A 12,383-nucleotide genomic window follows, 5' to 3' on the forward strand; every position below is an offset into this window, starting at 1 on the left:
CATGCTGTGTAACCGGGCACAGACACTCTGCACAACCCACACATCACTTGTTTCCCACTTGGCCCAAAAGGAATATATTAATTGCAACAATTCAGTTGAATTAATTTTAAGTAGTTTTGTTTATAAATTTAATCATGCTTCTCTAATTTTATTTCTTAACTCAGATTCACGGCCTCATTTTATTTCTTCCTCTGAGCCCCTCAACTTCATCTGGCAGCATAATGTTGCTGAGTGGTGATTGATTGCCCTGGAAACCAACAGGAAGAGAGCTCAGAGGTGGGCGGGCCCAGGGAGCAGCATGTTCTGCAACCAATCGCGGGGCTTGGGGGATGGATCCTGAGTCGGTCAGTCAGGTGAGTCAGTGGGAACCGCTGTTAAACAATTGATCTTTTAAAAGTTATATGAGATTTCTTTTGTCAACCAAACAGTTTACCATTTGTCAGTATTTTGTTTCCCTAGAGTTCCTATTATGAGTTTCAGACATTTCAGTGTCAAGTGGAGCATTTAAAGGTCATTCAATTTCCTCTTTCCATGTCACTGTTTGAAACGGACAGAGATTGATTACCTAAGAACATAAGAAATAGGAGCAGGAGTAGGTCATTTGGCCCCTCGAGCCTGCTCTGCCATTTAATAAGATCATGACTGATCCGATCATGGACTCAGTTCCACTTCCCTGCCCGCTCCCATAACCCTTTACTCCCTTACCGCTCAAAAGTCTGTCTATCTCCGCCTTAAATATATTCAATGACCCAGCCTCCACAGCTCTCTGGGGCAGAGAATTCCATAGATTTACAACCCTCTGAGAGTAGAAATTCCTCCTCATCTCAGTTTTAAATGGGCAGCCCCATATTCTGAGACTATGTCCCTGAGTTGTAGTTTCCCCTATGAGTGGAAATATCCTCTCTGCATTCTCCTTGTCAAGCCCCCTCATTAACTTATATGTTTCGATAAGGTCCCCTCTCATTCTTCTGAACTCCAATGTGTATAGGTCCAACCTACGCAACCTATCTTCATAAGTCAACCCTCTCATCTCCAGAATCATCCTCGTGAACCTTCTCTGAATAGCCTCCAATGCAAGTATATCCTTCCTTAAATACGGAGACCAAAACTGTACGCAGTACTCCAGGTGTGGCCTTACCAATACCCTGTACAGTTGCAGCAGCACTTCTCTGCTTTTATACTCTCTCCCCCTTGCAATAAAGGCCAACATTCCATTTGCCTTCCTGATCACTTGCTGTAGCTGAATACTAACTTTTTTTGTTTCATGCACAAGGACACCCAGGTCCCTCTGTACTGCAACACGTTGCAGTTTTTCTTAATTTAAATTATAATTTGCTTTTCTATTTTTTCTGCCAAAGTGGATAACCTCACATTTTCCCATATTATACTCCATCTGCCAAATTTTTTCCCACTCACTTAGCCTCTCTATGTCCCTTTGCAGATTTTTTGTGTCCTCCTCACAATTTGCTTTCCCACCCATCTTTGTATCATCAGTAAACTCAGCTACATTACACTCGGTCCCTCCATCCAAGTCATTGATAGGGATTGTAAATAGTTGAGACCTCAGCACCAATCCCTGCAGCACCCAATAGTCACTCTTTGCCAACCGGAAAATGACCTGTGAACTTTTATCGTGTGCAGTAACCTTTTATGTAGCACCTTAACGAATGCCTTCTGGAAATTGAAATACACCACATCCACTGGTTCCCTCTTATCCACTCTGCTCATTACACCCTCAAAGAACTCCAGCAAATTTGTCAAACATGATTTCCCTTTCATAATACCACGCTGACTGAATTATGCTTTTCCAAACATCCTGCTACTGCTTCCTTAATAATGGATTCCAGCATTTTCCCAACGACAGATGTTAGGCGAACTGGTCTATAGTTTCCTGCTTTCTGTCTGCCTTTTTTAAATAGGGGCGTTACATTTGCCGTTTTCCAGTCCGCTGGGACTTCCCCAGAATTCAGGGAATTTTAGTAGATTACAACCAATGCATCCACTATCTCTGCAGCCACTTCTTTTAAGACCCTAGGATGTAAGCCATCAGGTCCAGGGGACTTGTCCATCTTTAGTCCCATTATTTTACCGAGTACTACTTCTTTAGTGATAGTATTAAGTTCCTCCCTACCTATAGCCCCTTGATTATAGAAACATAGAACATAGGTGCGGGAGTAGGCCATTCGGCCCTTCGAGCCTGCACCATCATTCAATAAGATCAGGGCTGATCATCACCTCAGTACCCCTTTCCTGCTTTCTCTCCATACCCCGTGATCCCTTTAGCCATAAGGGCCATATCTAACTCCCTCTTGAATATATCCAATGAACTGGCATCAATAACTCTCTGCGGTAGAGAATTCCACAGGTTCACAACTCTCTGAGTGAAGAAGTTTCTCCTCATCTCAGTCCTAAATGGCTTACCCCTTATCCTTAGACTGTGTCTTCCTAGTTCTGGACTTCCCCAACATCGGGAACATTCTTCCTGCATCTAACCTGTCCAGCCCGTCAGTATTTTATAAGTTTCTATGAGATCCCCTCTCATTCTATAAACTCCAGTGAATACAGGCCCAGTCGATCCAGTGTCTCCTCATATTTCAGTCTTGCAATCCCAGGAATCAGTCTGGTGAACCTTCGTTGCACTCCCTCAATAGCAAGAACGTCCTTCCTCAGATTAGGAGACCAAAACTGAACACAATATTCCAGGTGAGGCCTCACCAAGGCCCTGTACAACTGCAGTCAGACCTTCCTGCTCCTATACTCAAATCCCCTAGCTATGAAGGCTAACATGCCATTTGCCTTCTTCACCACCTGCTGTACCTGCATGCCAACTTTCAATGACTGATGTACCATGACACCCAGGTCTCGTTGCACCTCCCCTTTTCCTAATCTCTCGCCATTCAGATAATATTCTGCCTTCGTGTTTTTGCCATCAAAGTGGATAACCTCACATTCATCCACATTATACTGCATCTGCCATGCATTTGCCCATTCACCTAACCTGTCCAAGTCATCCTGCAGCCTCTTGGCATCCTCCTCGTAGCTCACACCGCCACCCAGCTTAGTGTAATCTGCAAACTTGGAGATATTGCACTAAATTCCTTCATCTAAATCATTGATGTGTATTGTAAATAGCTGGGATCCCAGCACTGAGCCCTGCGGTACCCCACTAGTCACTGCCTGCCATTCTGAAAAGGTCCCGTTTATCCCGACTCTCTGCTTCCTGTCTGCCAACCAGTTCTCTATCCACGTCAATACATTACCCCCAATACCATGTGCTTTAATTTTTCACAACAATCTCTTGTGTGGGACCTTGACAAAAGCCTTTTGAAAGTCCAAATACACCACTGGTTCTCCCCTGTCCACTCTCTCAGTTACATCCTCAAAAAATTCTAGAAGATTTGTCAAGCATGATTTCCCTTTCATAAATCCATGCTGACTTGGACCGATCTTGTCACTGCTTTCCAAATGAGCTGCTATTTCATCTTTAATAATTGATTCCAACATTTTCCCCACCACTGATGTCAGCCTAACCGGTCTATAATTCCCCTTTTTCTCTCTCCCTCCTTTCTTAAAAAATGGTGTTACATTAGCTACCTTCCAGTCCATAGGAACTGATCCAGAGTCGATAGACTGTTGGAAAATGATCTCCAATGCATCCACTATTTCTAGGACCACTTCCTTAAGTATCCACTATTGGGATGTTTTTAGTGTCTTCTACCGTGAAGACCGATACAAAATATTTGTTCAATGTCTCTGTCATTTCCCTGTTCCCCATTATTAATTATTAATTCCCCCATTATACATGTGTCGTAGTTAAAGTAACATCCTTCCTGTTAGTGAGTCATATTCTGCACTGGGGGAGACGGCTGGTGGCTTCAGCCTTTAACATTCTCATCCTCTTGTTCTAATCCCTCCAAGGCCTCACCCCTCCCTATCTCTGTAAACTCCAACAACCCACCAACATTCTTAATAAGGAGACACAGTTTTCAGTGTCAGGAGGATCAGTAACCAGAGACTCAGATTTAAAGTGATTGGCAAATGAACCAGATTGTACATGAAGGGAAAAATGAAGCAGCGAGATGTTATGACCTGGAGCACACTGCCTGAAAGGGTGGTGGAAGCAGATTCAATCGTAACTTTCAAAAGAGATCAGTACTTGAGTTGAAAAAAATACCGGGTTATGGGGTAAGAGCAGGGGAGTGGGACTAATTCTACAGCTTCGGAGGAAAGAATGTTCCAGAGAAACTCGAACTGTCTGATCAGAATATCTATGCTGTGATTACTTTTTAAATTATGAAGCCAGATTGCAGAGACTAGGCTTGTATTCCCCAGGATATAGAAAAATAAGGGGGATCTAATTGAGGTGTTTAAGATGATTAAAGGCGTTGATGGGGTAGATAGAGAGAAGCGATTTCCTCTGGTGAAGGGGACAGAACGTTTAAGAAAATGAAAGCTCAGCCGTTCAGGGTGATGTCAGGAAGCACTTCCTCACACAAATGCTGAGAGGTTGTTTCCCCAGCTGGAGAGTCTAGAACTCTGGGTCATAGTCGCAGAATAAGGGCTCGGACATTTTGGACTGAGATAAGAAGAAACTTCTTCACTCAGAGGGTTGTGGATCTTTGGGATTCTCTGCCCCAGAGGGCTGTGCATGTTCATTCTGTGAGTATATTCAGGGCTGAGATAGATGTATGGACACTTAAGGAATTAAAGGATACGGGGATAGGGCGGGAAAGTGAAGTTGAAGCACAAAATCAGCCTTGATCTTATTGAATGGCAGAACAGGCTCAAGGGGCTGAATGGCCTTCTCATGCTCCTATGTTCCTATTTGCAGTGATGACTTTTGTAAACTCCTTTTCCAGGGGATTAGAAGGTGAGGATATGCAGAAGGGATTAAACCTGGGCCCCTCTTGTTAATATGACTCCATCACATCGGTCAGTGTCTTTACCCTCTGAGCCTTTGGGAGAAGGGTCCTGTGACCCTGCTGGAGAATGCATGTGTGAGGCCTGAGGGGAGGGCAGTGGAATAGCCTGTCGACACTCACTGTTGAGGTTCACTCATGGAGATTGGGCACATGGGTCACATATTGGAGAGAAACTGGTGAGTGTAGAACTGAACCCAGCCAGAGTCAGCACCTTCAGGGGGAGGAGAGGGAGGGGAACCAGTGAGTGTAGAACTGAACCCAGCCAGAGTCAGCACCTTCAGGGAGAGGAGAGGGAGGGGAACCAGTGAGTGTAGAACTGAACCCAGCCAGAGTCAGCACCTTCAGGGGAGGAGAGGGAGGGGAACCAGTGAGTGTAGAACTGAACCCAGCCAGAGTCAGCACCTTCAGGGGAGGAGAGGGAGGGGAACCAGTGAGTGTAGAACTGAACCCAGCCAGAGTCAGCACCCTCGGGGGAGGAGAGGGAGGGGAACCAGTGAGTGTAGAACTGAACCCAGCCAGAGTCAGCACCCTCGGGGGTGGAGAGGAGAGCAGGGAAAAATAGTAGGAATTAATGCAAAGTACCTTGTGCCTTGTTCTCGCCCTGGTATCATAAATCAACTGAACTCAGTCTTCCCCTCCTGAAGTCTATAGGCTCTAAAACTTTAGCTTGATGTCCCTCAGTCACTACTCCTTGACTTACCTCCCCTTCTCTCCTCCTCTTTCCCCCTTGTGTTCCACTCTGGGCCTTGGGCCTTCCCCGGGGATTCTCAGTATGAACAGGGGGATGTGTGTTGAGACAGGATGTCCCAGCTCTCCACCTTTAAAGGGACACGGAGAGGACCAGCTGGGCTGAATGGCCCTGCTTTATGACATCACTGCAGTGCCCAGCAACCAACCTCCCTGAGCCCTGCTCATTATGGGCTGGGTTGAGCTCAGTGCTGTCACAGGAAGGGAAACAGGAGCAGGGTTCGGCCCGTGTGGAGCCCAGGATTAATGGGGAGAGGTACAGGATCAATTTATACCTTACTGAGTGAGAAATGTCAGTGTCCCAGACACTCCCTCTCCCTCAGTACCTGTGTCGGGGAGCAATTGATGGGTTTGTGTTACCTTTAGGTGAATCTTTGTGCTCATCGAGGTGATGGAGGTCAGTGCCGGGCAACAGGATATTTGATAAGAACAGAGGAATTCGGAGCAGGAGTAGGCCATACGGCCAATCGAGCCTGCTACGCCATTCAACAGGATCATAGCTTATCTTAAAAGTTTTTATCAGTCAGAGAACCTCTTGTCAACCTCTGGGATTCCTGGGGCAGGGACTAGAGTCTAATTTATATACAGAATATAGTTCCATCGACACTTCCCTGGGAGTGTTTGATGGGGACAGTGTAGCGGGAACTTTACTGTGTATCTAACCTGTGCTGTACCTGCCCTGGGAGTGTTTGATGGGACAGTGTAGAGGGAGCTTTACTGTGTATCTAACCCGTGCTGTACCTGCCCTGGGAGTGTTTGATGGGACAGTGTAGAGGGATCTTTACTCTGTATCTAACCCGTGCTGTACCTGCCCTGGGAGTGTTTGATGGGACAGTGTAGAGGGAGCTTTACTCTGTATCTAACCCATGCTGTGCCTGCCCTGGGAGTGTTTGATGGGACAGTGTAGAGGGATCTTTACTCTGTATCTAACCCGTGCTGTACCTGCCCTGGGAGTGTTTGATGGGACAGTGTAGAGGGAACTTTACTCTGTATCTAACCCGTGCTGCACCTGACTGCAGAATGCTTCAGGCAGACACTTGGTGCTCAGAATACCCCATTCCACGGCACTGACATCTATCACTTCCATGAGAACAACATTTAACTGTAATTAAAAGATATGAGAAACCCATCAGTTCCTCCCCTGGACACAGATCCAGAGGGACAGTGAGTGTCCCGAACATTGTTGTACAGTGTGCTCGACAGTTCCTCCCTGGATCTGAACGTTTTGATGATGATTTGAATTTGATGCCCTCAAGTTACTGACTCACCGACTGGTGGAAATAGTTTATCCTCATTTATCTGATCAACTTTGAACAGCTCCCTCAGATCTCCAATTCCCCTTTGTTCTAATGAAAAGAGCCCCAGTTTCTCCAATCTCCCCTGATAACTAAAGCCTCTCTTCCCTGGTACCATCTCAGTGAATCTCTCTGCACCCTCTCCATGGCCTCGACATCCTTCCTGGTGTAAGATCCCCAAAACCTGACACAATATTCGAACTGCAGCCTAACCAATGATTTGTGCAGGTTTACCCTTTTGTACTCCACACCCCTATTTATAAAACCTAGGATCCCATGTGCTTTTTAACCACTTTATCAACTTAAAAGATTTGTGTATCTGAACTCCTTGTAGGTTTTAGAGTTATTAACATATCATGACTAAAATATGTTGACATCAAATAGCTGATTAATGTGTATTGTGGGAAATAGAGGTTTAGTCTGAGTTAGAAACTCAAACAGGCCTTCACTGTCGACAGGTTGCTATGACAACACTGATAAGACATTCCATTTACTGAATCAACTGGTTGTAATCTGATCGGGGAAAGGACAGGGTTTGTCTGTTATTAACTGCAATATAAACTTAAACCAGAGTGAGTAATAGAATAGATTAGATTATAATGTGTGATGTTTATACCTATAACTGTGAAACAATCTGAAATAAAGTAATGAACAGCAGGCAGGGAAGTTTAGGGATAAAGAAAAATTACTGAGAAAAGTAACTGCTGGGAACCAGGGAAAGTGACCTTGTAAATCACAGATTAGAGAAATTCCAGCTGTCTTTTCCTCACTTCCTGCCCAAACCCAGCAGAGAAAACAAAGAAGAGTCCGGTGCCAGAGGTGGATCAGTGCAGGGTATAAAAGTGAGGGGAGACTGATGTAAGGGGGCAGTCGGGACTGGAGACACCGGAGATCAAGCTCAGGGCATCCAGCGGGCTGACGTGTCAGTTACTGTGGACACGCGGGACTTGCATCTTTACTCTGATTGATGGATCAATATAAGGTACGTCAGTGGACTGAGAATCTGCTCATCTTGCATTTCTTAGTAAGATATTAAAGATCCTGACACTGGACTCTTGAACCTGCTAATTAATAAGGCAAGACATTAGCTAGAATTTTACAACCCTAAATCTCTCTACTCTGCTACTCTTTTTAAAGTTTTACCATTTAATGTACATTTTCTCCCAAAATCTATCATCACATTTTTCTGCATTAAATTTCATTTGCCATTTACCTGCCCCATTTACTAACCCGTGTGTTGACACTGAAGTCACTTACAGCCCCTTCACAGTTGGCCATGGTCCATCTTTTGGCATCATCTGGAGATTTTGATCTTGACCCGATGGCCTACATCCTAGGGTTTTGAAGGAGGTGGCCATTGAGATAATGGATGCATTGGCTGTCGTCATCCAAAATTCCATAGATTCCAGAAAGGTTCCCACATATTGGAAGGAAGCTAATGTAACCCCGCTATTTAAGAAAGGAGGGAGAGAGAAAATGGGGAACTTACAGACCAGTTAGCCTGACATCAGTCGGAGGGAAAATGCTAGAATCTAATATTAAGGATGTGGTAACAGAGCAATTAGAAAATAGTAATAGGATTGGGCAGAGTCGACATGGATTTATGAAAGGGAAATCATGTTTGATAAATCTGTTAGAGGTTTTTGAGATTGTAACTAATAGAATAGATGAGGGGGAACCAGTGGATATGGTGTATTTGGATTTTCAGAAAGCATTCGATAAGGTGCCACACAAGAGGTTATTAAACACAATTAGGGCTCATGGGATTGGGGGTAATATACAAGCATGGATTTAGGATTGGTTAACGGGCAGAAAACAAATAAATGGTAATTTTCGGCTTGGCAGGCTGTTACTAGTGAGGTGCTGCAAGGATTGATGCTTGGGCCCCAGCTATTCAGAATTGAATGGGGGGATTGTCCAATAAGGAGAGATTGAGTAGACTAGGCCTATATTCTCTAGAGTTCAGAAGAATAAGATGTGATCTCATTGAAACATATAAAATTCTTACAGGGCTTGACAGGGTAGATGCAGGGAGGATGTATTCCCTGACTGAGGAGTCCAGAACCAGGACTCACAGACTCAGAATAAGGGGTCAGCCATTTAGGAATGAATTGAGGGGAAACTTCTTCACTCAGAGGATGGTGAATCTTTGGAATTTTTTACCCCAAAGGGATATGAAGACTCAGTCTTTGAGTATAATCAAGACAGAGATCAATAGACTTTTGGATATTAAGGGAATCGAGGGATATGGGGACAGTGCAGGAAAGTGGAGTTGAGGTAGAAGATCAGCTATGATCTTATTGAATGGCGGAGCAGGCTCGAGAGGCCGGATCGCGTACACATAGAAACATAGAAACATAAAAACATAGAAAATAGGTGCAGGAGTAGGCAATTCAGCCCTTCTAGCCTGCACCGCCATTCAATGAGTTCATGGCTGAACATGCAACTTCAGTACCCCCTTCCTGCTTTCTCACCATACCCCTTGATTCCCCTAGTAGTAAGGACTTCATCTAACTCCTTTTTGAATATATTTAGTGAATTGGCCTCAACTACTTTCTGTGGTAGAGAATTCCACAGGTTTACCACTCTCTGGGTGAAGAAATTCCTCCTCATCTCGGTCCTAAATGGCTTCCCCCTTATCCTTAGACTGTGTCCCCTGGTTCTGGACTTCCCCAACATTGGGAACATTCTTCCTGCATCTAACCTGTCTAACCCCGTCAGAATTTTAAACCTTTCTGTGAGGTCCCCTCTCATTCTTCTGAACTCCAGTGAATACAAGCCCAGTTGATCCAGTCTTTCTTGATAGGTCAGTCCCGCCATCCCTGGAATCAGTCTGGTGAACCTTCGCTGCACTCCCTCAATAGCAAGAATGTCCTTCCTCAGGTTAGGAGACCAAAACTGTACACAATACTCCAGGTGTGGCCTCACCAAGGCCCTGTACAATTGTAGCAACACCTCCCTGCCCCTGTACTCAAATCCCCTCGCTATGAAGGCCAACATGCCATTTGCTTTCTTAACCGCCTGCTGTACCTGCATGCCAACCTTCAATGACTGATGTACCATGACACCCAGGTCTCTTTGCACCTCCCCTTTTCCTAATCTGTCACCATTCAGATAATAGTCTGACTCTCTGTTTTTACCACCAAAGTGGATAACCTCACATTTATCCACATTATACTTCATCTGCCATGCATTTGCCCACTCACCTAACCTATCCAAGTCGCTTGCTCCTAATTCTTATATCCTTCTGTTCTTAGACCCTAGCCCAGATCGTTTCTCTATATTGGGAAGAGCAATGGTCCCAACACCGACCCCGAGGGATACCACTGTTTGCATCCCTCCAGTCTGAAGAACATCCATTAACCACTACTCTCTGTTTTATGCCCTTAACCCAAGTTCCTCTTCACGCTGCCCCACTCACTCCCTTTAATACCGTGAGCCTTAATTTTGATGAACAAGCCTCCTGTCCGGCACCTTATCAAACACCTTTTGACAATCCATCTACACAACATCCCCTGCATTTCCTGTCTCACTACACTGTTATTTCCTGAAATAATCCCTGCTGTCTGTCCTGAATCAATCCATTTCACTACCAAATGTTGCAGAGTTTGCTCCAACCCACAGAGTTTCATCTGTTTAAAGCCACAACAGATAGGCCCACAAAGCGGCACCACGGCAAACTCCAGGGACAGGGAGGAAGTGAGTCAGGGAGCGTCTGTAAATGAGAGAGAAATAGAAACTGGTGAGGGAGTGTCAATGAATGAAGGAGAAATCCAGACAGGTCAGGGAATGTCTCTAAATGAAGGAGACTGGTCAGGGAGTGTCTGTAAATGAAGGAATAATGGTGACTGGTCAGGATGAGGGCTTCAGCAGCGGATGAGCTGAGGTAAGGGTTGAGGTGGGTGAAGCTACGGAGGTGGAAATAGTGGGTCTTCGTTATGCTGAGGATATGAGGTCGAAAGCTCATTCCAGGGTCAAATATGACACCAAGGTTGCGATCAGTGTGGTTCAGCCATAGACAGAAGTTGGGGAGAGGGATGGAGTCAGTGGCTCGGGAACGGAGTTTGTGGCAGGGACTGAAAACAATGGCTTCGATCTTCCCAATATTCAATTGGAGAAAATTTCTGCTCATCCAGAACTGGATGTCGGACAAGCAGACTGACAATTTAGGGACCGTGGAGGGGTTGAGAGAAATGGTAGTGAGGTAGAGCTGGGTGCCGTCAGCGTACATGTGGAAACTGATGCTGTGTTTTCAGATGATGTCGCCAAGGGGCAACATGTAGATGAGAAATAGGAGGGAGCCAAGGACAGATACTTGGGGGACACCAGAGATAACAATGGGGATAACAACAGTGGGAAGAGAAGCCATTGCAGGAGATTCTCTGGCTACGATTGGATAGATAAGAATGGAACCAGGCGAGTGCAGTCCCACCCAGCTGGACGATGGTGGAGAGGTGGTGGGGAAGGTTCGAGTGGTCAACCATGTCAAAGGCTGCAGACAAGTCAAGAAGGACAAGGAGGGCCAGTCTGCCTTTGTCACAGTCACAAAGGACGTGGTTTGTGACTTTGATGAGAGCCGTCTCGGTACTGTGGCAGGCGCGGAAACCCGATTGGAGGGATTCAAACATGGAATTGTGGGAAAGGTGGGCACGGATCTGGGAGGTGACAACACGTTCAAGTACTTTGGAGAGGACACATAGCAACATAGAAACATAGAAATTTACAGTGCAGAAGGAGGCCATTTCGGCCCATCGTGTCCGCGCCGGCCGACAAAGAGCCACATGGCCCTCGGTCAGCAGCCCTAAAGGTTATATACAAACCCATGAACAATGACGGAAAGGCAAAGAGCACCCAGCCCAACCAGTCCACCCCACACCACTGCAACACCCCTTATACTAAAAACATCGACACTCCACCCCAACCGGAGCCATGTGATCTCCTGGGAGAGGCAAAAACCAGATAGAAACCCAGGCCAATTTAGGGAGAAAAAAATCTGGGAAAATTCCTCTCCGACCCATCCAGGCGATCGAAACTAGTCCAGGAGATCACCCTGGCCGTATTCTATTCCCTGCAGTACTTACCATTATATCTGTGCTGACCAACAAAAAGTCGTCTAATCTAATCCCAATTACCAGCTCTAGGTCCGTAACCCTGCAGGTTACAGCACTTTAAGTGCCCATCCAACCATCTCTTAAAAGTGGTGAGGGTTTCTGCATCCACCACTCTTCCAGGCAGTGAGTTCCAGATCCCCACAACCCTCTGCGTAAAGAAGCCTCCTCTCAAATCCCCTCTAAACCTTCCACCAACCACCTCAAAACTATGCCCTCTCGGAATAGCACCCTCCACCAATGGAAATAGACCTTTACTATCCACTATGTGCAGGCCCCTCAACATTTTGTACACCTCGATGAGGTCTCCT

At 45.7% G+C, this 12,383-nt stretch overlaps 1 pseudogene; it reads left to right on the plus strand.

The window, feature by feature from the left end:
* LOC139253658 (zinc finger protein 229-like) overlaps positions 1-12,383 on the plus strand; it is an 81,076-nt pseudogene that overhangs the window by 15,403 nt on the left and 53,290 nt on the right.

The sequence above is a fragment of the Pristiophorus japonicus genome, unplaced genomic scaffold (assembly GCF_044704955.1).
Source record: "Pristiophorus japonicus isolate sPriJap1 unplaced genomic scaffold, sPriJap1.hap1 HAP1_SCAFFOLD_495, whole genome shotgun sequence".
Lineage (NCBI taxonomy): Eukaryota > Metazoa > Chordata > Chondrichthyes > Pristiophoridae > Pristiophorus > Pristiophorus japonicus.